Source organism: Arachis hypogaea, chromosome 20, assembly GCF_003086295.3.
Source record: "Arachis hypogaea cultivar Tifrunner chromosome 20, arahy.Tifrunner.gnm2.J5K5, whole genome shotgun sequence".
Lineage (NCBI taxonomy): Eukaryota > Viridiplantae > Streptophyta > Magnoliopsida > Fabales > Fabaceae > Arachis > Arachis hypogaea.
The window spans coordinates 82,179,244-82,207,102 of NC_092055.1; the positions used below are offsets into that span (position 1 = coordinate 82,179,244).

Below are 27,859 nucleotides of genomic sequence, written 5' to 3' on the forward strand. Positions count from 1 at the left end.
TTGGCGTGCTTGATGTTTGGGGATGCTTTTTGCTGGTAGATTGTAAGGCCGTGATTTTGATGACTTTTTGTGTTTTGTTTTACTTTGATAAAAAAATGCTTGCTGTTTGAAGTCTTCTTTTCTTGTTTGAGAGATGCTGGGGTGCGAGCTGTAGATTTTTCCTGAACTGCTTTGTTACTGCCTCCAAAGGGTGCCCCAGGACTTTGGTTTGTGTCTTGGGGTTTTTCTTTTCTGTTATTTTGCCTGTATCGTATTGATCGAGTTGTTTTATCCCTTGTCTGAGATGTTTTTAGTAATCCCCTCTTCTTTTCTTATTGTAGGATTAGTTGGCCTCATATCTTCTCGCCATAAAATTATAGAGATGTCTTCCAGAGTTCCCGAGGGATATCCGATTGGCTAGACTCCCTTGTTTTTATGTGTGTTTCTGTTGTGGATGCTGAATTTTGCATAGAGCTGAGGAAGCGTCATAGGATTTGTGGTAACAGTGCCTGGGAGAGGGATTATGAGCTTGTTGCTCCTAATTCTGATGAGAGGGTTTGTTTTCCGACCTCCATCGAAGGGGAGCGTCCCTTCTTCTATGCCTATGAATATTTCTTCAGTCAACTGGACGTTACTTTTCCTTTTACTACTTTTGAGACCGACCTGTTGTGGTCGTGTAATATTGTCCCATCCCAGCTTCACCCGAATTCCTGGGGTTTTATCAAAATTTTTCAGCTACTTTGCCAAGAGTTAGGTGTAACACCTTCTCAGGCTCTCTTCCTTTATCTGTTTGTTTCCGCCAAGCCTGGTGGCTCCTCGAAAAAGAAAGCTTCCTGGGTTTCGTTCAGGTCTGCCCAGGGCCATAAAGTGTTTGCTATGTATGATGAGTCCTTTAAGTATTTCAAGAATTACTTTTTTAAAGTTCGTGCTGTCGAGGGGGCCCGCCCCTTTTTTCTTGATGAAAATGATGAGCCTTCTTTCCCTCTAGAGTGGCAGAAGGATGTGAGAGTGTCTCGCTATTCTTGGGATATGCTTGACGATGTTGAGCGTGCCTTTGTTGTTATTCTTGAGGATTTATGGGGAGCACCACCCCATTTTGATACAAAAAGGTTTTTGAATGACCCGTCCCTGGTCCGGGTTGTTTTGGGTATTTGCCTGACTTGTTTCTATACTTGTTTCTTAGTTTTGGCTTCCTCATCTTGTGATTGTAATTCTTTACTGTGGCTGATTTTGTGTTTGCAGAGATGTCAAAAACAATGAATCCATGAAGGCCTTTAAAAGGGCAAAGAAGGCGACTGCTGCTCAGAACATCTCGGCCAAGGTGGCCGAGGAAGGATCTTCCCAGGTGTAAGTGAAGCCTCCTGTGCCAAATTCTCCTGGACCGAGGAAGGTGATCCCTACTCCTCGGGTTCGTCTGGCTGACCCTCCACCAACTTCTACCTCTAGTTCTAGTGCTCCTCCCAACAAGAAACAAAAAACAGTTGAGCCTTTCAACCTTGATGCTCCTGACTTTAATGCAATTGAATTTGTGGATCAACAAATTGGTCCCTATGGTGCCCTTCCTATGGACGATGTGTCGCTCATTCGCCATCTGGACTTTATAACCTGAAGTAGTGTTAGAATGGCGTATATGGGGGCTGCCCAATACCGAACTGCTCAAAATCTTCCTCTCCACACCACCAAAGCCTTTATGGAGGAGGCTGAATAGGAGTTTGATTGGATGAAGGGCCTGAAGGAGGAGCTTGAAGTAAAGGTAGCCAAGTTGGAGAAGGATCTAGAGAACGAGAAGGCAAATTCACTTTCTCTGGTAGCTTCTGTAAGGCTGGCCGAGGACACGGCACTGAGGCATAAAGACAACTATGTTACATCCTATCGGGAGGGAATGCGTCTGAAGGCGGAGTTGGAGAACGCCCAAGCTGATTACTCCGAGCTCCAGGGTCATCTTGTTGGCAGCATGACTGCTACTTATGAGAACCTGAAAGGGCAAGTTTGGATTATTGCTCCCGAGGCCGACCTTACTCTCTTTATCTTGGATAATGTTGTTAGGGATATGGTGCACGAAATTGTGATATCCAGGCTCAAACAATACCTAGCACGTGAGCTACTTGGTACGCGTAATCGTGATTACACATTCATAATTTGTCACAACTTCGATACAACTAACCAGCAAGTGCACTGGGTCGTCCAAGTAATACCTTACGTGAGTAAGGGTCGAATCCCACGGAGATTGTTGGTATGAAGCAAGCTATGGTCACCTTGTAAATCTCAGTCAGGCAGATATAAAGTGATAAGGGTGTTTTCGAATAATAAATAAAAGAAGGGATGGAAATACTTATGTAATTCAATGGTAGGAATTTCAGATAAGTGAATGGAGATACTTTTCGTTCCTCTGAACCTCTGCTTTCCTGCTGTCTTCATCCAATCAGTCTTACTCCTTTCCATGGATGGCTTTATGTGATACATCACCACTGTCAATGGCTACTTTCGGTCATCTCTCGGGAAAATGATCCAATGCCCTGTCACGGCACGGCTAATCGTCTGGAGGCATCACCCTTGTCAATGGCTTCATCTTATCCTCTCAGTGAATAATATGCTCACGCACCCTGTCACGGCACGGCTATTCATCTGTCGGTTCTCGATCATGCTGGAATAGGATTTACTATCCTTTTGCGTCTGTCACTAACGCCCTGCAATCGCGAGTTAGGAGCTCGTCACAGTCATTCAATCATTGAATCCTACTCGGAATACCACAGACAAGGTTTAGACTTTCCGGATTCTCTTGAATGCCGCCATCATTCTAGCTTACGCCACGAAGATTCTGGTTAGGAGATCTAAGAGATACTCATTCTAGCTTAATTCATGTAGAACAGAAGTGTTTGTCAGGCACGCGTTCATAAGGGAGAAGGATGATGAGCGTCACACATAATCATCACCTTCATCACGTTCTTGGGTGCGAATGGATATCTTAGAAGCGAAATAAGATGAATTGAATAGAAAACAGTAGTACTTGCATTAATCTTTGAGGAACAGCAGAGCTCCACACCTTAATCTATGGAGTGTAGAAACTCTACCGTTGAAAATACATAAGTGAAGGTCCAGGCATGGCCGAGATGGCCAGCCCCCAAAACGTGATCAAAGGATCATAACGTAATCCAAAGATGCCTAATACAATAGTAAAAGGTCCTATTTATAATAAACTAGCTACTAGGGTTTACATGAGTAAGTAATTGATGCATAAATCCACTTCCTGGGCCCACTTGGTGTGTGTTTGGGCTGAGCCTGAGTGTTGCACGTGTAGAGGTCCTTCTTGGAGTTGAACGCCAGCTTTTGTGCCAGTTTGGGCGTTCAACTCTGGTTTTGGCTCCTTTTCTGGCGCTGGACGCTAGATTTGGGTAGAAAGCTGGCGTTGAACGCCAGTTTACGTCGTCAATTCTTGGCCAAAGTATGGACTATTATATATTGCTGGAAAGCCCTGGATGTCTAATTTCCAACGCAATTGGAAGCGCGCTATTTCGAGTTCTGTAGCTCCAGAAAATCCACTTTGAGTGAAGGGAGGTCAGAATCCAACAGCATCAGCAGTCCTTCTTCAACCTCTGAATCTGATTTTTGCTCAAGTCCCTCAATTTCAGCCAGAAAATACCTGAAATCACAGAAAAACACACAAACTCATAGTAAAGTCCAGAAATGTGAATTTAACATAAAAACTAATTAAAACATCCCTAAAAGTAACTAGATCCTACTAAAAACATCCTAAAAACAATGCCAAAAAGCGTATAAATTATCCGCTAGGAGGGATTTCAGTGATCCTTTTACTCAGCTGGCCCACTTGTGCTTCCAGATTTCTAATGGAAGACCTTGTTCCATTCATGAAACTTACAGTGGCCTTAGATAGATCAGAGACTAGATTTGCTAAATTAGAAGCATTTTGTTCAGAGTTCTCTGTCTGTTGCTGAGTTGATGATGGAAAAGGCCTGCTATTGCTAAACCTGTTTCTTCCACCATTATTAAAGCCTTGTTGGGGCTTTTGATCCTTCCATGAGAAATTTGGATGATTTCTCCATGTTGAGTTATAGGTGTTTCCATAAGGTTCACCTAAGTAATTTACCTCTGCTATTGCAGGGTTCTCAGGATCATAAGCTTCTTCTTCAGAATATGCCTCTTGAGTACTGTTGGATGTAGCTTGCATTCCATGCAGACTCTGAGAGATCATATTGACTTACTGAGTCAATATTTTATTCTGAGCCAATATGGCATTCAGAGTATCAACTTCAAGAACTCCCTTCTTCATAGACGTCCCATTACTCACAGGATTCCTTTCAGAAGTGTACATGAACTGGTTATTAGCAACCATGTCAATGAGTTCTTGAGCTTCTGCAGGCGTTTTCTTTAGGTGAATGGATCCACTTGCAGAAGTGTCCAGTGACATCTTTGATAGCTCAGATAAACCATCATAGAATATATCCAGGATGGTCCATTCTGAAAGCATGTCAGAAGGACACTTTTTGGTCAACTGTTTGTATCTTTCCCAAGCTTCATAGAGGGATTCACCTTCTTTCTGTCTGAAGGTTTGAACATCAGCTCTAAGCTTGCTCAACTTTTGAAGAGCAAAGTACTTGGCTAAGAAAGCCGTGACCAGCTTATCCCAAGAGTTCAAGCTGTCTTTGGGTTGAGAATCCAACCATAATTTAGCTCTGTCTCTTACAGCAAAAGGGAAAAGCATGAGCCTGTAGACTTCAGGATCTACTCCATTAGTCTTAACAGTATCACATATCTGCAAGAATTCAGTTAAGAACTGAAAAGGATCTTCGGATGGAAGTCCATGAAACTTGCAGTTCTGCTGCATCAGAGAAACTAATTGAGGTTTCAGCTCAAAGTTGTTTGCTCCAATGGCAGGAATGGAGATGCTTCTTCCATGTAAATTGGAATTAGGTGCAGTAAAGTCACCAAGCGTTTTCCTTGCATTGTTGTTGGGTTCGGCTGCCATCTCCTTTACTTGTTCGAAATTTTCAATCAAGTTGTCTCTGGATTGTTGTAATTTAGCTTCTCTTAATTTTCTCTTCAGAGTCCTTTCAGGTTCTGGATCAGCTTCAACAAGAATGCCTTTTTCTCTGTCCCTGCTCATAAGAAAGAGGAGAGAAAAGAAAAGAAGAGGAATCCTCTATGTCACAGTAAAGAGGTTCCTTATTGTTAGTAGAAGAAAAGAAGAAGAAATTCGAACACAGATAGAGGAGGGGGTTCGAATTTGGTGATGATGTGAGGAAGAGATGTTAGTAGATGAATAAATAAATAAAATAAGATGAGAGAAAAGGAGGGATTTTTCGAAAATTATTTTTTAAAAGGAGTTAGTGATTTTTGAAAATAGTTTTTGAAAAATGTTAGTGATTTTCGAAAATTTTTGAAATCAAAAAATAAAAAATAAAAATAATTAGTTAATTAAAAAGAAATTTTGAAAAAGAGGGAAGATATTTTCAAAAATTAGAGAGAGAGAGTTAGTTAGGTAGTTTTGAAAAAGTTAAGAAACAAACAAAAAGTTAGTTAGTTAGTTGAAATAAATTTTTAAGAAGATAAGAAGTTAGGAAGTTAGAAAAGATATTTTGAAAAGATATTTTTGAAAAAGATAAGATAAGAAGATATTTTTTTTTGAAAAGATATGATTGAAATTAGTTTTGAAAAAGATTTGATTTTTAAAATCTCAATTAATGACTTGATTCATAAGAAATCACAAGATATGATTCTAGAACTTAAAGTTTGAATCTTTCTTAACAAGCAAGTAACAAACTTCAAATTTTTGAATCAAAACATTAATTGATTATGTTATTTTCGAAAATTTGGTATAGAAATAAGAAAAGGATTTTTGAAAAATATTTTTGGAATTTTCGAAAATAACTAAGAATTTTGAAAAAGATTTGATTTTTGAAAAAGATTTTGAAAAAGATAAGATTTTCAAATTGAAAATTTGATTTGACTCATGAGAAACAATTTGATTTTAAAAATTTTTGAAAAAGTCAATCCAAATTTTCGAATTTGATGAGAGAAAAAGGGAAAGATATTTTTTTTTATTTTTGAATTTTTATGATGCAAGGGAAAAACAAGAAAAATGATGCAATGCATGAAATTTTCAGATCAAAACAATGAATGTATGCAAGAATGCTATGAATGTCAAGATGAACACCAAGAACACTATGAATGTCAAGATGAACATCATAGACACAATTTTGAAAAATTTTTTATGCAAAGAAAACATGCAAGACACCAAACTTAGAATTCTTTAATGCTTACGCACTAAGAATTCAAGAATGCATATGATAAACATGAAAAGACACAAAACAAAAAATCATCAAGATCAAACAAGAAGACTTACCAAGAACAACTTGAAGATCATGAAGAACACTATGAATGCATGATATTTTCGAAAAAATGCAAGATGCATATGCAATTGACACCAAACTTATGATATGACTCAAGACTCAAACAAGAAACAGAAAAATATTTTTGATTTTTATGATTTTCTAATTTTTTTGGATTTTTTTTTTCGAAAAGTATGTGAAAAAGAAAAAAATAAGGATTCCAAAATTTTTAACATGAATTCCAGGAATCTTGCATTTTTAGTCTAAAGCTTCAGTCCAGGAATTAGACATGGCTCACTAGCCAGCCAAGCCTTCAATGAAAGCTCTGGTCCAAAACACTAGACATGGCCAATGGCCAGCCAAGCTTCAGCATGTAATTTAGATATGACATGCCTGACATACTCATTCCCAAAGGAATAGACATGGCTTTACAGCCAGCCAGGCTTCAACATGCTTCATGAAACACTAGAATTCATTCTTAAAAATTCTGAAGAAAAATATATTTTTGAAAACATTTTTTTTTTCGAAAACAAAGGAAAAATTTTTGAAAGATTTTTGAAAAATTTTTGAAAAGAAAACGAAAAGAAAATTACCTAATCTGAGCAACATGATGAACCGTCAGTTGTCCAAACTCAAACAATCCCCGGCAACGGCGCCAAAAACTTGGTGCAGTTGCCGGATCAAACTTGGCACTGATGTTACCGGACCAAAAGCTTGCCGAAAACTCAAACAATCCCCGACAACGGCGCCAAAATCTTGGTGCACGAAATTGTGATATCCAGGCTCAAACAATACCTGGCACGTGAGCTACTTGGTACGCGTAATCGTGATTACACATTCATAATTTGTCACAACTTCGGTACAACTAACCAGCAAGTGCACTGGGTCGTCCAAGTAATACCTTACGTGAGTAAGGGTCGAATCCCACGGAGATTGTTGGTATGAAGCAAGCTATGGTCACCTTGTAAATCTCAGTCAGGCAGATATAAAGTGATAAGGGTGTTTTCGAATAATAAATAAAAGAAGGGATAGAAATACTTATGTAATTCATTGGTAGGAATTTCAGATAAGCGAATGGAGATACTTTTCGTTCCTCTGAACCTCTGCTTTCCTGCTATCTTCATCCAATCAGTCTTACTCCTTTCCATGGCTGGCTTTATGTGATACATCACCACTGTCAATGGCTACTTTCGGTCATCTCTCGGGAAAATGATCCAATGCCCTGTCACGGCACGGCTAATCGTCTGGAGGCATCACCCTTGTCAATGGCTTCATCTTATCCTCTCAGTGAATAATATGCTCACGCACCCTGTCACGGCACGGCTATTCATCTGTCGGTTCTCGATCATGCTGAAATAGGATTTACTATCCTTTTGCATCTGTCACTAACGCCCTGCAATTGCGAGTTAGGAGCTTGTCACAGTCATTCAATCATTGAATCCTACTCGGAATACCACAGACAAGGTTTAGACTTTCCGGATTCTCTTGAATGCCGCCATCATTCTAGCTTACGCCACGAAGATTCTGGTTAGGAGATCTAAGAGATACTCATTCTAGCTTAATTCATGTAGAACAGAAGTGTTTGTCAGGCACGCGTTCATAAGGGAGAAAGAATGATGAGCGTCACACATAATCATCACCTTCATTACGTTCTTTGGTGCGAATGGATATCTTGGAAGTGAAATAAGATGAATTGAATAGAAAACAGTAGTACTTGCATTAATCTTTGAGGAACAGCAGAGCTCCACACCTTAATCTATGGAGTGTAGAAACTCTACCGTTGAAAATACATAAGTGAAGGTCCAGGCATGGCCGAGATGGCCAGCCCCCAAAACGTGATCAAAGGATCATAACGTAATCCAAAGATGCCTAATACAATAGTAAAAGGTCCTATTTATAATAAACTAGCTACTAGGGTTTACATGAGTAAGTAATTGATGCATAAATCCACTTCCTGGGCCCACTTGGTGTGTGTTTGGGCTGAGCCTGAGTGTTGCACGTGTAGAGGTCCTTCTTGGAGTTGAACGCCAGCTTTTGTGCCAGTTTGGGCGTTCAACTCTGGTTTTGGCTCCTTTTCTGGCGCTGGACGCTAGATTTGGGTAGAAAGCTGGCGTTGAACACCAGTTTACATCGTCAATTCTTGGCCAAAGTATGAACTATTATATATTGCTGGAAAGCCCTGGATGTCTAATTTCCAACGCATTTGGAAGCGCGCCATTCTGAGTTATGTAGCTCCAGAAAATCCACTTTGAGTGCAGGGAGGTCAGAATCCAACAGCATCAGCAGTCCTTCTTCAACCTCTGAATCTGATTTTTGCTCAAGTCCCTCAATTTCAGCCAGAAAATACCTGAAATCACAGAAAAAGACACAAACTCATAGTAAAGTCTAGAAATATGAATTTAACATAAAAACTAATGAAAACATCCCTAAAATTAACTAGATCCTACTAAAAACATACTAAAAACAATGCCAAAAAGCGTATAAATTATCCGCTCATCAGAATAGTAAGATTGTCCTTGATGACGAGGATGATGAGATGTCGATCCCCTCCCTGTGTCTTCTGCCAAGGCGTCTGCTCCTGCTGTTCCTCCTGCCGAGGTCGGCCCTCTCGCTTCTGATCCTGACTGCCAGATCTTAAACCGGGACGATGGTACTCTGGATGCTGTGCCTATTCAGACTCGCCCTCCTTCACCCCGTACTGATGCTATTGAGAAGGCTTCTGATGTCTAACTGAACTTTTTATCTTGATTGTGTAGATAGCCTGGCTTTTGGGCTTTTAAACTCTTTATTTTGTAAATTTCATTTTGCTAACTGTTGACACTTGTTTAGTTGCTTATTTAGCAACTTTATGGTAAAAAACAAAAAATAGCTTTCAAGTTCTTGGGGCTGACTTGGGTAGCCCCTTTGAATTTGTTTTCATCACAACTTCACGCCTTTAGTATCGTGTCGATCTTTATCTCGTCTAGGCACTTTTTCTAGGCTTTTGGTAGTCTTGTGGCTTTGATTCCTTTGAGGCAAAAAATCTTGTTTGGTTTGGACCTTTTGTGAGGTCTCGGCCGAGTATTACTTTTTGTAGCCTTTTGCACTTTACGTGGGTCGACTTCGTCATGTCGGGCCCTTCAAAGTTACTTTTGTAATTCGCTTTTTTGGACCTTGTTCAGGTCTCTTTCAGAGATTACATTTATAACTTTTATGTTTTGGGCCGACTTCGTCATGTCGAATCAAGTTATTTTGTAATCCTCTTTCTTGGAATTTGTTCAAATCTCTTTCAGGGATTACTTCTATAACTTTATGTTTTGGGCCGACTTCGTCATGTCGGGCCCTTCTAAGTTACTTTTGTAATCCTCTTTCTTGGACCTTGTTCAGGTCTCTTTCAGGGATTACTTCTATAACTTTATGTTTTGGGCCGACTTCGTCATGTCGGGCCCTTCTAAGTTACTTTTGTAATCTTCTTTCTTGGACCTTGTTCAGGTCTCTTTCAGGGATTACTTCTATAACTTTATGTTTTGGGCCGACTTCGTCATGTCGGGCCCTTCTAAGTTACTTCGCTATGTCGATCTCTTCGAAGTTATTTTTGTAGTCCTCTTTCTTGGATCTTTGTTAAATCTCTTTCAGGGACTACGTTTATAACTTGTTTGTAGGAGGTCGACTTCTTTGCGTCGTCCTCTTTCTAAGTTATTTTTGTAGTCCTCTTTTCTGGACCTTTGTCAGGTCTCTTTCAGGGACTACTTTTTATAACTTTTCATTTTGGGCTGACTTGTCATGTCGGGCCCTTCTAAGTTAAAGTAATCCTCTTTAATAGGGTTGGCCAGACCTCTTTCCAGGATTTACTTATAACTTGGGTTAACTTGGTCCGACTTCTTAACGTCGGCCAGTCTTTAAGTTATTATTTAGCAATCCATAAGACCTCGTCAGGTTCTTTTTTCGGATCACTTTCGATAACTTCTTACATTATTTTGTGTTCATCTTTGCCGATTTATAGAAGGTGGTTGCTATCTCTAGATCGTCTTTTGGGTGAATCGTGTTTTCACCTTTATCGGACGATTGTCTTTATCGTGATCGCGCAGTGAAATTGTTTTTCACTTTATGCCGATCTGTTGCTTTATAATCGGACGATGAATGCTTCAGATTAATGCGTCTTGAAGACTTGTAGAATGTCTAAAATATATTTTATTCAAAGAAAAGTGCAAATATATACATGTGGGAATTCGTCCCTTTAAGCTAGATAGTGTCTGAGTCTCAACTTGGTGCCTCATTAAGAAACCTTTTCAGGAAAAAGAGTGCATCCAGTAGTGAGATCTTTACTTTTTCTAGATGTAGTACCTTCTTAGGTTGTAGACGTGCCATGATCTGGGAAGCTCTCGTCCATCGAGTTTGGACAGTCTGTAGTAGCCCTTCCCAAGCACTTCTGCAACTCGGTAAGGTCCTTTCCAGTTTGCTGCCATCTTCCCTTCTCCTGGTCGAGTTGTTCCAATATCGTTTTGGATTAGGATGAGATCTTTCTCTGCAAAACTTCTCGGCACTACCCTTCGATTATATCTGGAAGCCATTCGACGTTTTAGTGCTTCTTCCCTGATCCGAGCTCTTTCTTGGATTTCAGATAGTAGGTCAAGCTCTTCCCTCTGAAGTTGGGAATTTTCTCCCTCATTGTAATGAACCACTCTAGGCGATCCTTCCTCAATCTCTACTGGGATCATTGCCTCTATTTCGTATACTAACCGGAAGGGGGATTCCTTTGTGGTGGAGTGTGGCGTCGTTCGATATGCCCATAGGACTTGTGGAAGCTCTTTTGCCCAAGCTCCCTTTGCGTCTTGTAATCTCCGTTTTAACCCAGCCAATATGACTTTGTTGGCAGCTTCAGCCTGTTCATTGGCTTGCGGATGTTCCACGGAGGTGTACTGGTGCTTTATGTTTAAGTCCGCTACTAATTTTCTGAAGCCTGCATCTATGAATTGAGTGCCATTGTCTGTGGTGATGGAGTGTGGAACTCCGAACCTTGTGACAATATTTCTATATATGAATTTCTGGCTTCTTTGAGCAGTGGCGTTGGCTAGGGGCTCTGCCTCGATCCACTTTGTGAAATAGTCTACCCCTACTATGAGGAATTTGACTTGTCCCGATCCCTGGGGGAAGGGTCCGAGAAGATCAAGTCCCCATTTTGCAAATGGCCAAGGCGAAGTTACACTGATGAGCTCTTCTGGCGAGGCGACGTGAAAGTTGGCATGTTTCTGACATGGTGGACATGTCTTTACAAATTCTGTAGCTTCTTTTTGTAGAGTTGGCCAATAAAATCCCGCCCGTAGTACTTTTTTGGCGAGAGCTCGTGCTCCGAGATGATTGCCGCAAATGCCGCCGTGTACTTCTTCTAGCACTTCCTTTGTGTTGTTGGTCGGCACACATTTTAGTAATGGTATTGAGATCCCTCTTTTGTACAGGATGTTATTTATGATAGTGTAGTACTGTACCTCCCTTTTTAACCTCTTTGCCTCCTTTTCTTCTGTGGGGAGTATTTTTGTTTTGAGGTAGTTAATTATGGGGGTCATCCATCCTTGGTCCTGACTTGTTACGACTAGGACTTTTTCCACTTCCAAGATTGACGGGATCTGTAGCATTTCCTGGATGAGGCTTCTATTGTTGCCCCCTGGTTTGGTGCTGGCTAGTTTCGAGAGTGCGTTAGCTCGGGCATTTTGGTCGCGGGGTATGTGGCGGATCTTATATTCCCCGAGTTGTCCGAGCTGTTCCTTGGTTTTATCCAAATACTTTTTCATGGTGGGATCTTTGGCTTGGTAGCTCCCTGTTATCTGTGAGGTGACTACTTGTGAATCGCTGTAAATGTTGAGTTTTTGAGCTCCAACCTCTTTAGCCAGCTTCAAACCAGCTAATAACGCTTCATATTCCGCCTGATTGTTTGAGGCCGGGAACCCGAATTTAAGGGAGAGCTCAACTTGGATTCCTTGGTAGCTTTGTATTATCACACCTGCGCCGCTTCCAGTCTTATTTGAAGAACCGTCCACATAGAGATTCCATTCTGTGGGGATTTCCAGGGCATCTATGAATTCTGCGATGAAGTCGGCCAAATACTATGATTTGATGGCCGTCCGAGCTTCATATTAGAGGTCAAACTCGGATAACTCGACTGCCCATTGTAAAATTCTACCTGCTAAATCTGTTTTCTGCAATATTCCTTTTATGGGCTGGTTAGTTCGAACCTTAATGGTGTGAACCTGGAAGTATGGGCGAAGTCATCGAGATGTTAGAACGAGAGTATAGGCAAACTTTTCTATTTTTTGGTAGTTCAACTCGGATCCCTGTAGCGCTTTACTAATGAAGTAGACGGGTTGTTGCCCACTTTCGTCTTCTCTGACTAGCGCTGAGGCTATTGCTCGGCTTTCTACTGCGAGATATAATATGAGCGGTTCTCCTTTTTGTGGCCGAGATAGGATAGGTGGCTGTCCCAAGAAATCCTTGAAGTCTTGGAAGGCTTGTTTACATTCTGTTGTCCATTCTGTTGTCCATTCTTGGAAGTCTTGATCTCGTGGATACATGGGGATTTGGTTGTATCCCGAGTATGCGTCCATAAATGAGAGGTATCTATATCCGGAGGAAGCATCGACCAGAGCGTCGATACTTGGGAGTGGGTAAGGATCTTTTGGGCAGGCTTTGTTGAGATCGGTGTAATCGGTGCACATTCGCCACTTCCCATTTGATTTTCTCACCAAGACGACGTTGGCTAGCCATAGTGGGTACTTGACCTCTCTTATGAATCCTGCCTCCAGTAATGCTTGTACCTGTTCTTCCACAGCTTGGGATTGCTCTGGCCCAAGTTTTCTTCGTCTTTGCTGTACCGGCCGAGATCCTGGATAGACCGCCAAATTGTGGCACATTAGCTTGGGGTCTATGCCTGGCATGTCTGCGACTTTCCATGCGAAGAGATCGACATTATCTCATAAGAATTGTACCAGTAATTCTTTTGAGTCTCCTCTCAGGATCGTGCCGATATTAGTCGTTGTGTCCGAGGTGTCTCCGATCTGAATCTTCTCTATCTCACCTTCTGGCTGCGGATGGAGTTCTTCTCGTCTCTGAACTCCGCCAAGCTCAATTGTGTGAAACTCTTCTCCTCTGCCTCTGAGGTTTATACTTTCGTTATAACAGCGGTGATGAGCAGATAATTTATACGTTTTTTGGCATTATTTTTACATAGTTTTTAGTATGATTTAGTTAGTTTTTAGTATATTTTTATTAGTTTTTAATTAAAAATCACATTTCTGGACTTTACTATGAGTTTGTATATTTTTCTGTGATTTCAGGTATTTTCTGGCTAAAATTGAGGGACCTGAGCAAAAATCAGATTCAGAGGTTGAAGAAGGACTGCAGATGTTGTTGGATTCTGACCTCCCTGCACTCAAAGTAAATTTTTTGGAGCTACAGAACTCCAAATGGCACGCTTCTAATTGCGTTGAAAATTAGACATCTTGGGCTTTCCAGCAATATATAATGGTCCATACTTTGCCCGAGTTTAGATGACACAAACTGGCGTTAAACGCCAGTTCCATGTTGTAGTCTGGCGTTCAGCGCCAGAAACAAGTTGCAAAGTGGAGTTCAATGCCAGAAACACGTTACAAACTGGTGTTCAACTCCAAGAATGACCTCTCCACATGTAAACTTCAAGCTCAGCCCAAGCACACACCAAGTAGGCCCCAGAAGTGGATTTCTTCATCATTTACTCATTTCTGTAAACCCTAGTAACTAGTTTACTATAAATAGGACTTTATGCTATCTTTGTAGGGGATCTGGGATTAGTTTTATGCTATCTTAGACCTTTAGGAGGGCTGGCTATTCGGCCATGCCTGAACCTTCATCACTTATGTATTTTCAATGGTAGAGTTTCTACACACCATAGATTAAGGTGTGGAGCTCTGCTGTTTCTCATGAATTAATACAAAGTACTACTGTTTTTCTATTCAATTCAACTTATTCCGCTTCTAAGATATTCATTCGCACTTCAACATGAATGTGATGATCGTGACACTCATCATCATTCCCTATAAACGTGTGCCTGACAACCACTTTCGTTCTACCTTCGATTGAATGAGTATCTCTTGGATTTCTTAATCAGAATCTTCATGGTATAAGTCAGAACCCATGGATGGCCATTCTTGAGATCCGAAAAGTCTAAACCTTGTCTGTGGTATTCTGAGTAGGATCCGGGAAGGGATGGCTGTGACGAACTTCAAACTCGCAAGTACTGGGCGTAGTGACAGATGCAAAAGGAAGGTGAATCCTATTCCAGTATGATCGAGAACCTCCAGATGATTAGCCATGCAGTGACAGTGCATCGGACCATTTTCACAGAGAGGATGGGAAGTAGCCATTGACAATGGTGATGCCCTACATACAGCTTGCCATAGAAAGGAGTAAGATTGATTGGATGAAGACAGCAGGAAAGCAGATGTTCAGAAGAACGCAAGCATCTCTATACGCTTATCTGAAATTCTCACCAATAAATTACATAATTACCACTATCCTATTTTATATTTTATTTATTTTCATCCACTATAATTTCTTAAAACAATTTAATCCGCCTGACTGAGATTTGCAAGATGACCATAGCTTGCTTCAAGCCAACAATCTCCATGGGATTCGACCCTTACTCACGTAATGTATTACTTGGACGACCCAGTGCACTTGCTGGTTAGTTGTACGAAGTTGTGAAACAAAATTAAGAGTATGAATGTGCGTATGAAGTTTTTAGCGCCATTATCAAGGAAGTAAAGATCACGATTTCGCACACCAAGTGGCGTGTCATCTTTTGATCTGCTTTTATTGTGGCTATCCCCTCTGTAGTTGGGAATTTCATGCATAGATGTGGAGTCGAGACTATTGCACCGAGTTGATTAAGCGTTGTCCGACCTATTAGAGCATTGTAGGCTGAACTCACGTCGACCATAATGTAGTCTATTTTGAGCATCCTGGATTGGTTCCCTTTTCCAAAGGTTGTATGTAGTGATACGTATCCTAGTGGTTGTACCGGGGTATCTCTCAGTCCGAACAGACTGTTCGGGTATGCCTTAAGCTCCTTGTTTTCTAGGCCGAGCTTGTCGAAGGCAGTTTTGAATAGGATGTCAGCAGAGTTCCCTTGGTCTACTAATGTGCGGTGAGATTGGCGTTTACCAGTATGATGGTTGATAAACCACTATTTTATGGTTTATCTTGTGCTCAATTGAGTGGATTTTATCACCTCTTTACCCACTTATTCAAAATATTTGCATGGTTTTACATTTGCCTTCTTAATTATGTGCTTTGATTGAAAACATGCTTCTTTGGTCTTAATTTAGCTAATATTAATCCTCTCTTATTACCATTAGATGCCTTGATATGTGTGTTAAGTGATTTCAGAGATTACAGGACAGGAATGGCTCAGAGGATGGAAAGGAAGCATGCAAAAGTGGAAGGAATACCAGAAGTTGGAGAAACTGCTAAGCTGTCCAGCCTGACCTCTTCGTACTCAAACGGTTATAACTTTAGCTACAGAGGTCCAAATGATACGGTTCTAGTTGCGTTGGAAAGCTAACGTCTGGGGCTTCGATTTGATATATAATATTCTATAGTTGCCCTGACGATAGGCGACGCGACCGCGTGCTCCATGCGGCCGCGTCGCAGTGACGAAAAACCAGCGTGGCAGATTTCTTCTCCAGCGATTTCTGGGCTGTTTTCGACCCAGTTTGCGGCCCAGAAAACACAGATTAGAGGCTATAAAGTAGAGGAATTGCATCCATTCAAAAAAGCTCTCATAATTCACAATATTAGGATTTAGATGTAGTTTTTAGAGAGAGAGGTTCTCTCCTCTCTCTTAGGATTTAGGATTAGGATTCCTCTTAAACGATTTAGGATTATTTCTTCTTCATCACAGGTTCAACGTTCCTTTAATTTATGTTTCCCTTTTATTTTTATTTACTCTAATACTTTTATTTGTATTTCATTTATGTTGCCCAATTGGCTTATGAACTTTTCATATTAAGATTTGAATGTTCTATTTATTATAATTTGAGGTATTTCGGATTCAAGATTTCTTTCTTTTATTTATGTTACTGTTGCTTCCCACCTGAAGGCATTTTTATTCAAGTAGAGTTTTCTCCCTTTTGGCTTTGGTCAAGTGATTGGTAACACTTGAGTTGTCAAACTCAGCAAGTGATTGAAATTGGCAGATTCTGATTGCACTAGGATTGCTCTAAAGCTAGTCTCTCCACAGGAGTTGACTAGGACTTGAGAATCAAGCTAATCAGTCCACTTAACCTTCCTTTGTTTAGTAAAGGCTGACCAAGTGGGATTAAAACCCAATTCTCTTCACATCTGATAAGGATAACTAGGATAGGAATTCCAGTTCTTCATACCTTGCCAAGAGTTTATTTTATAGTTATTATTATTTTATTTTACTTGTCATTCAACTAACTTTTTACCTTAATCCAAAACCTCAAAACACGCTTTTTCATAACCAATAATAAGAACACCTCCCTGCAATTCCTTGAGAAGACGACCCGAGGTTTAAATACTCGGTTATCAATTTTAAGGGGTTTGTTACTTGTGACAACCAAAACTTTTGTAACAAAGGTCGATTGCTTGGTTTAGTAACTATACTTACAACGAGAGTTTATTATAACTTCTAAACCATCAATCTTCCGCTCTTTCAATGGTTATGACCATGGGGTTGTCGTGTCCCGAGATGATACCAGATGCGTCCTCTTTAGTGAATGTGATTGCAGGGATGTCGGGTGCTTCTTCCTTTCCCTCGACATGATATACTTCTTTGAGATATCTTTTGCGGGATGATTTGGAGATTCCTCCCCCTGCGAATCCGCCGTGTATCATATGGACATGTCTTTCCGGTGTACGAGGTGATCACGCGGTTCGTCCGATATCTTCGTCCCTTCGTCTCTTTCTTTGGTCGTCATCTCGGGTGGCTAGAAACCGATCTAGTTTTCCTTCCCTCACCAATTTTTCTATGATGTTCTTTAGATCAAAGCACTCCTTGGTGGAGTGCCCTCGCACTCGATGATATTCGCAATATTCATTCCAGTTTTCTCCTCCTCTTTTGCCTTTGAGTGGCCGTGCTGGGGGTATTTTCTCCGTATGGCAGACTTCTTTGTATACGTCGACTAGGGATACCCTGAGAGGAGTGTAATTGTGGTATTTTTTGATTTTCTCTCCTTGTCGATCTTCTTTCCTTTTGGATTCCTTGTCTTTATCTCTGTAGGGGACCCCGGATTTTGAGGTTTCTCCTAACTGAGCGTTTTCTTCCATGTTGATATATTTTTCTGCTCGCTCCTGCACTTCGTCTAAGGAGGTAGGGTACTTCTTTGATATGGACTGGCTAAAAGGTCCTTCTCATAGGCCGTTGATGAGTCCCATGATGGCGGCCTCTGTTGGCAAGCTTTGTATGTCCATGCATGTTTTGTTGAATCGTTCCATGTAGTTGCAGAGGCTCTCCCGATCTCCTTGCTTGATCCTTAGTAAACTGGGGCATGCTTGGTCTTATCTTTCTGGATGGAGAATCTGGCTAGGAAGTTTTTGGCCAGGTCGTCAAAGTTTGAGATGGACTTTGGAGGTAGGTTGTCGAACCATCTGATTGCTGTCTTCGTGAGAGTTGTTGGAAAAGCTTTGCAACGAACGGCGTCTGAGGCGTCGGTGAGGTACATTCTACTTCTGAAATTGCTGAGATGATGGTTGGGATCCGTGGTGCCATCATACAAAATCATATCTGGGAGTTTGAAATCTTTTGGAATTTTGGTTTTCATGATTTCCTTGGTGAATGGATCTTGTTCTTTGTGTGAATTTTCCTCATGAGTAGTCCGAGGAGCTTTGGATTTGAGATTGGCTTCTAATTGCATTAGTTTGTCTTCCAATTCTCGACGCCGTCGTACCTCTCTTTGTAGATTCTTCCCGACCTTTGGTTGTTGTTGGGTTTCTTTTTCAAGTTGATTTAAGCGGTCTTAAAGTGCTGCTATTACCTCTGGATTTGATGAGTTTTTGTCCCCGTTGGATTCTGGAGTATCCTTTAGGGTAGCATCCGCGTTCTTGTGCGGTGTTCTGTTTTCCAAATCTAAATCGTGGTCGTTGTCATGGTCGTCTGCCATGGTGTTGGGATGACTTCCAGGTTCCCCGGCAATGGCGCCAATGTTCCAAGGGTTACCTGAAACTAGAGGTCGATCTCGGACGAGATCTTCTGTACTACTCGGAGATGATGTGTCTGGCTGGCTGGTTGCGGCTGGAGCTGTTGTGTCCGACTTGTTGGACTGGCTGCACTTCTGATCCTTGGTTACCAGAGGGTGGGGGGTACCTGCAAGAGACTCCAATGCTTAAGTTAGCACGGGTATTAAGCAGGTTTATTGTAGAATCAGAATATGAGTTATACCTGGGTGTTCCAGTGTATTTATAGTAGTGTGGGCTGACCTTTTTGATAAGATAAGTTAGTTATCTTATCTTATCTTATCTTATTTCGAGTGAAGTCAGCTTATCTTCACGGGAACTGCCTTTATCTCTATAAGCTTGGATTGCCTTTGGATTTGGGTCATGTTCCTCTATTTAGGCCCTTTATTGGGCTTTCCTGTCGATTTGGCCAACCTCTTTGAGAAGAGGTCGGGTAGCCTGACCTGAAGAGGTCGGTCGCTTTGTCACCAATCATCCCGGGTCCGATAACTCGACCCAGGGTATGAACACCATCCTACATAACGTTCAAGTGGGTAAAATTCTTATCCCTAAGCTTTGCTTTCCCACTTGAATATGGTTTGATTGAAAATGATGGTCAACTTAGAGCTCTTTGTGGAGTTAAGAGTAAGAGAGAGTTGTGTAGTGGTTGGAAACATTCCTCTAAGTTCATGATGGTTGCATGCTCAAAGTTGAATGGCAATGGTTGGTGTAAAACCAATTTGCATGGGTCTAGGAAGTTGTTTGGAGGCTTCTTTGAGAATTCCAAGACTAAACCACCCGGATGGAATAATGATGACCAAATTAAGGACGGGTGTCAAAACAAAGTGTGGGATCCCGGATCGCACAAGGAGAATCAAATTTGGGAGCTCATGGTTTGTGAAGGACTCCATCAAAGCTTGAAGATATTAAAATTGAAGAATGGAGCTTGTTGGAGACTCAAGCGTTGGTGGATGTTCAAGGATAGCTTCAAGCACAAGCCACCTTAAGAGGAGCTCCCCATAAGTCCAACTTAAGGACAATAAACAAAAGTGCTAGGTGGGAGACAACCCACCATGGTAACATCTTTCCCTTTTTCTCTTTGTAAATATTGGTAAAATAGATTTAATTTCATGTTTTGATTGATTAGTTGAGTTTATCTGGGAGTCTAGTAGGTTAAATAAGGTTTTATGATGTTTTGGTAGCTGTTTGGAGGTTTGGAATGCTTGGTTTGGTGCAAAAGCATAGAAGAATTTTGAAAAACAGAGCACCACCCACACGCACGCGCACTCCACGCGTACGCGTGAATCAAGCAATTTGGGCCATCAATGCGCACGCACCATGTACGCGTACGCGTGGATTGAATTTTTCCACATCCCATACATTCACCCGAGAGTTGTGCCTGAAGTGTGCCAACTTTGTGCCCCAGGGCACGCGAATGCGTACCTTGCGCGTCCGCGTCAACTCTCTACTTCGCCAAGCACGCGTACACGTCGCTTCATTTTCATCAATCCACGCTTACGCGCACATGACGCGCACGCGTGAATCACCCTGTTTCACTCACCTTCTTTTCTTCTCCTCTTTCCATTTCTTTCCTTCCTCTCTTCTCTTTTCACCCTTCAAACATCATCCAACACTACCAATCATCATATAACACCATTTCTTTTAGTTAGTTAGTTTGTTTAATTTTTGTTTTCCATTATAAGTGTTGAATTACTAATCTTGTTTACTATTTACTGCTGCTGCTTATTAATAGGATGTTAGTCTAACATCATTGTTGTTAATTGTACTTGTTGGACATCTCTGTTGAGGTTGTATTTGGTTACTTGGTTTGGTCTTTTTCATGTTTAACACTTTTGAATACCAAGTACTTGTTACATTGCCTTCATGCATCTTAATTCTTTGAATGGCATATTTTGGCCACCATGCATTCATCATCTATTGTTAGGAAATTGTACATTATCAATGCACTTTTTTAGGATGCTTGTTCTGAGTGACCATCACCTATTTTATGCATTGAGATTGTGGAATTGTGAAATTGGATCGAAAGCTTACCTAGTGACATATTTTTGAGCTTTGTAAAGATTTGTGAGCCACGCTTGCTGTGTGATTGATTTCCAATTCTATCTTCTTTTTCCTAAGTCCCAGAGCATCCATGTGTTTCACCTCTATGTCACTTAGGTGTTGCAACAACTTCAATATGTGTCATTGATTGTTGTGTGAGTTTTATAAACCATTTTGTTCACTAAGTCTACCTACACATCAATCAATGTCCATGCATTATCCAATTTCACAATTGCTTGATTTTTGCTTGAATGCTTTTATGCTTCTTCACTACTTGTTTGGTTGCCTTAACCTACAAGTCTTTTAAAGTATCTCAAGCACACTAGAATGAGTGAAGTGCATGTTTTCTTTTGTGTAAATGTGACACAGCTTTTTATACTAGTATGTGTGTGTGTGTTCTAAACCGCGCGCAATTTTAGAACCCACACACCTATTTTTCATCAATGTCACACCAATTCACCCACTCAATTCTAGTGATTTACCTCATTCCAACAATTCACGCCTCCTTGCTTTTGTATTTTCTCATCTTAAGGTGTTTATTTTGTTTTTCATGATTGATGCACCATAAGCAAAAACAGAAGCGGGAGAAGAACACGCAGCACCGGTTGACCTACCAGCTGAAGGTAGTAACTCAGAAAGTCGCCGTACCCCCTTGCTCATCTTTGAGTGCACCGAGAACGGTGTAAACTTTTAAGTGTGGCGAGGTCCTCCGACCGCTCGGCATTTTTGGGTGACAAGTTTCTAATTCCAATACTTTTGCATTTCATTTTTAGGTCTTTTAGGATTTTTGGTTGCTTTGCATATGTATATAGTAAGCTTAGTCAAAATCATGATATTTTCCAAGGATTTTATCTATAGGGCACCCCAATTGAAAAAAAAAATTTTAGAACTTGCTTGAATTATATACTTTGTAGATCATGTCTTGAGCTAAGAACACAAGCATGTAAGTTTTGAGGCTTAATTGTGTGTTTACATCATATATAACCACTTATTTTCATTCTTGTGTGCATTATTCTCTTCCTATGATTGTAATCTTTAATTTGTTTGATTCTATATGTCCATTATTTTGTGTATACATTCATTTATATGATTGAGGCCATTGTTCAAATAGCTCACTTACCCATATAGCCTACCTTTTATCTTCCATTGTTAGCCGATTTTGAGCCTATGTTTAACCCATTTGTTCTTAATTGTAGCACATTACAAGCCTAAGTGAAAAACAATAAATATCCCTTAATTTGGATCTTTGATTAGCTTAGGCTAGTGAGAGTGTTTATCATTTGATTTTGGGAGAGTTGGGAACATTGGGTAGAGATAAAAGTGTGTTTTTGTATTTGTGTTAAGAATCTTGGAAATTGGGTACATACTCATGTATTAATCATGTGTAAACCATATGCATTGATGTTCTTGTATATATATTTTAATTTGAAAAAAATTAATGAAAAAAAAATTTAATAATAAAAAAAATGAATGAAAATAAAAATAGAAAAAGAAAAGAAGAGAAAAAGAAATAAAAAGGGGACAAAAATGCCCCGAAGTAAAGTTCAATAAAAATCAATGCATATGGAATGTGAATCAAAAGAGAATGCATGAGTATGTGAAAAAGTGGGAATCATGGGTAGTTAGGTTGTGTATTAAAGTTGTATAGGTTGTTATATGTGTTTGGTGAGAGCTTAAGTTAATCAAAGATTCAAATCTCAAGCCCACTTGACCATATGTATCCTACCTTGACCCTAACCCCATTATAACCTATGGGAAGTCCTCATGATATTTGTATGCATGCATGAAATAATTGTTGATTGTTAGATGAAAACAAATCTTGGAAAGCATGATTAGGGGAGAATTGAGTGAATCAACCCCATACACTTGAGCGACTAGAGCGGATACACATCCGGTGAGGGTTCGATTGCTCAATTACATGTTTCCACCCATGATCATCCCTTTTCTTGCAAGTTTGTAAAATCTTTTTAATAATTCAATTCAATTGTGGGTTGAGTGATTGCTATTGCCTTAGCCCTTGTGTCTGTATATGTATTCTTGGAAATTAATTTATTTTGACTAATTGGATGCATTCATATAGATAGGTTGCATGTAGTTAGTTTGCATTGAATAAATGTTCATACCCCTTTTCTTGTCCTTCTTTATTCTTAGCATGAGGACATGCTTAGTTTAAGTGTGGGGAGATTTGATAAACCCCGATTTTGTGGTTTATCTTGTGCTTATTTTGGGAGATTTTATCACATTTTCTCACATTTATTCAATGAAATAGCATAGTTTTGCAATTCTCCCTTGATTTGTGCTTAAATGTGAAAACATGCTTTTTAGGCCTTAAAATAACTAAATTTAATTCACTTTTCTTGCAATTGATAGTTGGTAGATTTATATTTCTTGTACATTTTTCTATGCTTTCCATGCATGCCTTCCAAGTGTTTGACAAAATGCTTGGTTGGATGTTAGAGTAGATTTTGAGCATTCTTGGCTTGGAAAGAGTAATTAGGCAATCTTGAGTCATGAAAACCCAACTCATGTTGGTGATCTAGAGTTGTTAGCTAATATTGTTTCCATTGACGCTAATCTTTTGCTAATTTAATTAGTAAGTTGATTAGGACTTTTGGATTGAGATTAGCTAGTCTTATTAGACTTTCTCTCATGGAAGATAATATGGTACCTTCTTCCAATGTTGGAGATGACGTAATAAGATAAATTCTTGTTTATATTTGTGACGTGATTGATTAATCTTGTTTGACTTTCTCCTATTTGTTGGAGTTGACTAAATAAGATGAATTAATCATTGCATGACTAGGATAGAAAGCCTATGATCTTAATCTTTGCCATGAATGTCTCTCTTTATTAATTGCTTTTTTTAATTGCTCATTTTACTTTATTGTCATTTATTTTATTGCCCCTCTTATAAACCGAAAATCCCCATACCCCTTGGTGCACGAAATTGTGATCTCTGGTAATGGCTCCAAAAACTTGGTGCTCTAATCTCAATTCATAATTTGTCACAACTTCGATACAACTAACCAACAAGTGCACTGGGTCGTCCAAGTAATAAACCTTACGTGAGTAAGGGTCGATCCCACGGAGATTGTTGGTATGAAGCAAGCTATGGTCACCTTGTAAATCTCAGTCAGACGGATATAAAATAGTTATGGAGTTTTCGAAAATAAATAATAAAAAAAGGATAGAAATACTTATGTAAATCATTGGTGAGAATTTCAGATAAGTGCACAGAGATGCTTTCGTTCCTCCGAACCTCTGCTTTCCTGCTGCCTTCATCCAATCAGTCTTACTCCTTTCCATGGCTGGCTTTATGTAAGGGCATCACCGTTGTCAATGGCTACATCCCATCCTCTTGTGAAAATGTTCCAAATACTCTGTCACAGCACGGCTAATCATCTGAGGTTCTCGATCATGCTGGAATAGGATTCACCCTCTTTTTGCGTCTGTCACTACGCCCAGCACTCGTGAGTTTGAAGCTCGTCACAGTCATTCAATCCCAGAGTCCTACTCGAAATACCACAGACAAGGTTTAGACCTTCCGGACTCTCATGAATGCCTCCATCAATCTAGCTTATACCACGAAGATTCTGATTAAGAGATCCAAGAGATACTCATTCAATCAAAGGTAGAACGGAAGTGGTTGTCAGGCACACGTTCATAGGGAATGATGATGATTGTCACGTTCATCACATTCAGGTTGAAGTGCGAATGAATATCTTAGAAGCGGAATAAGTTGAGTTGAATAGAAAAACAGTAGTACTTTGCATTAATCTCTGAGGAACAGCAGAGCTCCACACCTTAATCTATAGAGTGTAGAAACTCTACCGTTAAAAGTACATAAGTGAAAGGTCCAGGCATGGCCGAGAGGCCAGCCCCCATGAACTAAGAACCAGGCGTCCAAAGATGTTCAAAGATACAATCCCGGATTCAAAGATTCAAAGATATCTAATACAATAGTAAAAAGTCCTATTTATAATAAACTAGCTACTAGGGTTTACAGAAGTATGTAATTGATGCATAAATCCACTTCTGGGGCCCACTTGGTGTGTGCTTGGGCTGAGCTTGAAGTCTACACGTGGAGAGATTATTCTTGGAGTTGAACGCCAGCTTTTGTGCCAGTTTCACTACAAGAAAATATGTCTATTGCCACGCTTTTAAAGCGTGGCAAAAAGTTGAAAAAAGCGTGGCGATAGCTTTTTGCCACGCTTTTTGAGCTACCGCCACGCTTTTGAAAGGGTGGCGTATGAAAGGGTGGCGGTTGATCTATCGCCACGCTTTTGGTGACCTATCGCCACGCTTTTTCTTTTGCCACGCTTTTTACAACTAGCCACCCGTTAAAGCATGGCCTATGTGGGAGATAGGGCCACGCTTTAAAAGCGTGGCCATAAGGGAGATACAGCCACGCTTTTGAAGCGTGGCGATAGGTAGAGATACGGCCACGCTTTTGAAGCGTGGCAATAGCAAGAGATACGGCCACGCTTTTAAAGCATGGCGATAGGGAGAGATACGGCCACGCTTTTAAAGCGTGGCCATAGCAAGATATACAGCCACGCTTTAAAAGCGTGGCAAAAACCTTGTTAAATTAAAAAAAAAATTTCTTTTCCATAATTGATCTTCATTGCTACACTATAATTTTCAATCCTTTTTTATTACCAAACCTACAAATATATTATGCAATTTTTATTACAAGACAAATCAAACAATAGTTAGTGACATATATAATTTACTATAATTGTTTTATACATTAAAAAACTAATACTCAAATACAAAATAAATCTTGAGTTCAAAATCCAAAACTAAAAACCGAAGAAAAATACAGAAATAATATAAGTTAGAACTGCTCATAATATATCAAATTACACTAATAGAGATGATCATCAACCTAAATACTTAGTAAAAGATCATAATCAACCTAAAACTGCTCCACTTTGTGCATTAAGCGTTCAAGTTATCCATTCCAATACTAGCCTGCAGCAAAATATCAAGAACAAATTGAGCCAAGAAAAATGATATATATAAAAATATTATAAGAAATAATCTAATTTATGCATGTATTAACAATTCTAAATTAAACTAGGTTCACATTCTACTATAAAAATTCATCAGCATTATGCTAATAAGAATAAAACAAAATGTATTGAAGCAAGTTCAGCTACTTGAGGTCCAAAATTTCACAACTTCCTTTAGCTAGAAACAAAGCAAAAAATATATTGAAGACTTTGAAAATAGAATTGCTGCATTTATAATCTAAAGACTCAAACCCATAAAAGAATTGCTGCATTTATAATCTAAAGAGAGGAAATTACAATATTGGACCTATTTGAATTCTTTTGGAATGTATCTTCTAGCTTTCTTTGCCTTCACAAGATGGAGTTAATACAAGGCACTGATAAACAAAGAAACAGAACAGTTAATGAAAGAAACAATTTCCATTTCTCACAAATTAAAGTTGAACATACATAAACAACACTTAGAGAAAGATTCATTGTTACAATTTTGCAGACTTAATGAATTACCTTCCTCTAAATACCCATAGATGAGATATGACAAGTGTTTGTCCATGTCAACTAGGAACTGTGACAACAAGAGAAAAAGGCTTCAAAAGATTACACCAACACCATACTTTCAATTTCATGGTAATAAACTTAAAGGCCTACAAGCTACAATGCCACTGAAATTATTTGTAGTAGTAGTGTTGAATACCATGTTAAAAACCAAATGCTACCAATCTAAACTTCTCAACCTACCCATTTCCCACCAAAATTATTCTGAAATAATAATCAAAATAATTCACCATACACTCTAATTTCCAACAGAAAATGTTTAAAGATAATGCTTAATGGTGGGTGCTTCAGCGTGAACTTACGAGCTAAATTTCTTCAATCTGTAATCAAAATAATTCTTCATTATGTCATTCACATTAGGGGTGCGAAAAAGTTTACAAGCTGCAAAAAAAGAAAACCGATAAGAATAAAAATACTGGTCCAATAATTTCAAAATGAGAAAAAGGTTTCTACTGTTTGAAGAAAAATTGTATTGAGTAACAATTATATCAACTTGCTTGTAAAGGAATTAAATTCATGTTGGTTATATAAAACCGATAAGAATAAAACTAATGTATATAAAATAATAACACTACCTTGCCCAGATGGGTGATAAATTCACATGAGTAACAATCATATCCTTCGTTCTAATAAGCACAACCTTAATATCTCTTTATCTTCTATTATGAAATATTGTACTCATCAAAGAGGCAAAGACAACAATATAAAGATGTGTTTGGTAAATGAAGAGCTTGAAGGACAAGGGATGGGAAAAAAAAGAGTTAGTGAATAAAGTAGAATTGAAACCCAATCCTTTTTCACTCAAAAAGGCAAACTTGTAATCACAGCCTTAAAACAATTTAATGGTGGTTTTTCCTTGTTTGTACAGTAAACTAAACTCAAAGCTGAGAAAGAAAAAACTCAAACCTGAATGACATGGTTTTTGAAGCTGACATTCTCTTTCTCCTTGCGGGTTCTGTACTCAATGTAGAGAATGCTTATCAAATAAGCAATCCAAATACAACAAAGAGAATAATCCCAGTTAGTTAGTTAGTTTCAACAATTATGAAATGAATTGAAACTGTTTTGTGTATATACCTGATTTGAGGCATAGTTGAACCAAGCATCATAAGCAGAACCACCATGCCAGAGAAGACTTTTCAAGGAGGAATGTGAACCTGAACCACCACCTTCTTTTTCCAACTCTTCTCTCTCTTCTCTTTCAATTGTTTCATTCAGGCTTGACATCATGGTTTCTTCACCTCCTTGCTTCTGTCTTGACATTGTTTTTATGGTGATAAAGATCTGAAGAAGAAGAAGAAGAAGAGTTCACATTAAACAGTGTTAAAATCAAGACATGTACCAAACTCCATGATCAAAACACAAAAAGGAGATACCGAACCGTGTATGATAAACAGTAAAAGCTACCTAATCTTAGTCAATAATGTTGCTTTGTGATGAAAGGAAAGGTTTTTTCTTTTCTTTTTCTCCTCTCTTGCTGCTGATTGACAGAGAAAATCATAGGCTTTTTTCCCACTCTGATCCTACTACCAAATAGAATGAAGGCGTTAAATCCTAAAAATTATAACATTAAATTAATTTTATAACAATAATTAGGCTTGATAAAAATACCCATGTTGGTCTTCAAATTAAATTAATTAACATACCTTCCTAAAACTACATGGGAGCAAAATGAATAACCATACCTTCTGTCTCAGTGAAGGGTCAGGTAATTCGAGT

At 39.4% G+C, this 27,859-nt stretch overlaps 1 non-coding gene across 1 annotated transcript; it reads left to right on the plus strand.

The window, feature by feature from the left end:
- The first annotated feature begins 4,459 nt into the window (after positions 1–4,459).
- On the plus strand, positions 4,460–4,567 carry LOC112787395 (small nucleolar RNA R71). The gene has a single exon (XR_003194811.1). It is a non-coding gene; the product is annotated as a small nucleolar RNA R71 (small nucleolar RNA).
- The last annotated feature ends 23,292 nt before the right edge of the window (positions 4,568–27,859 follow it).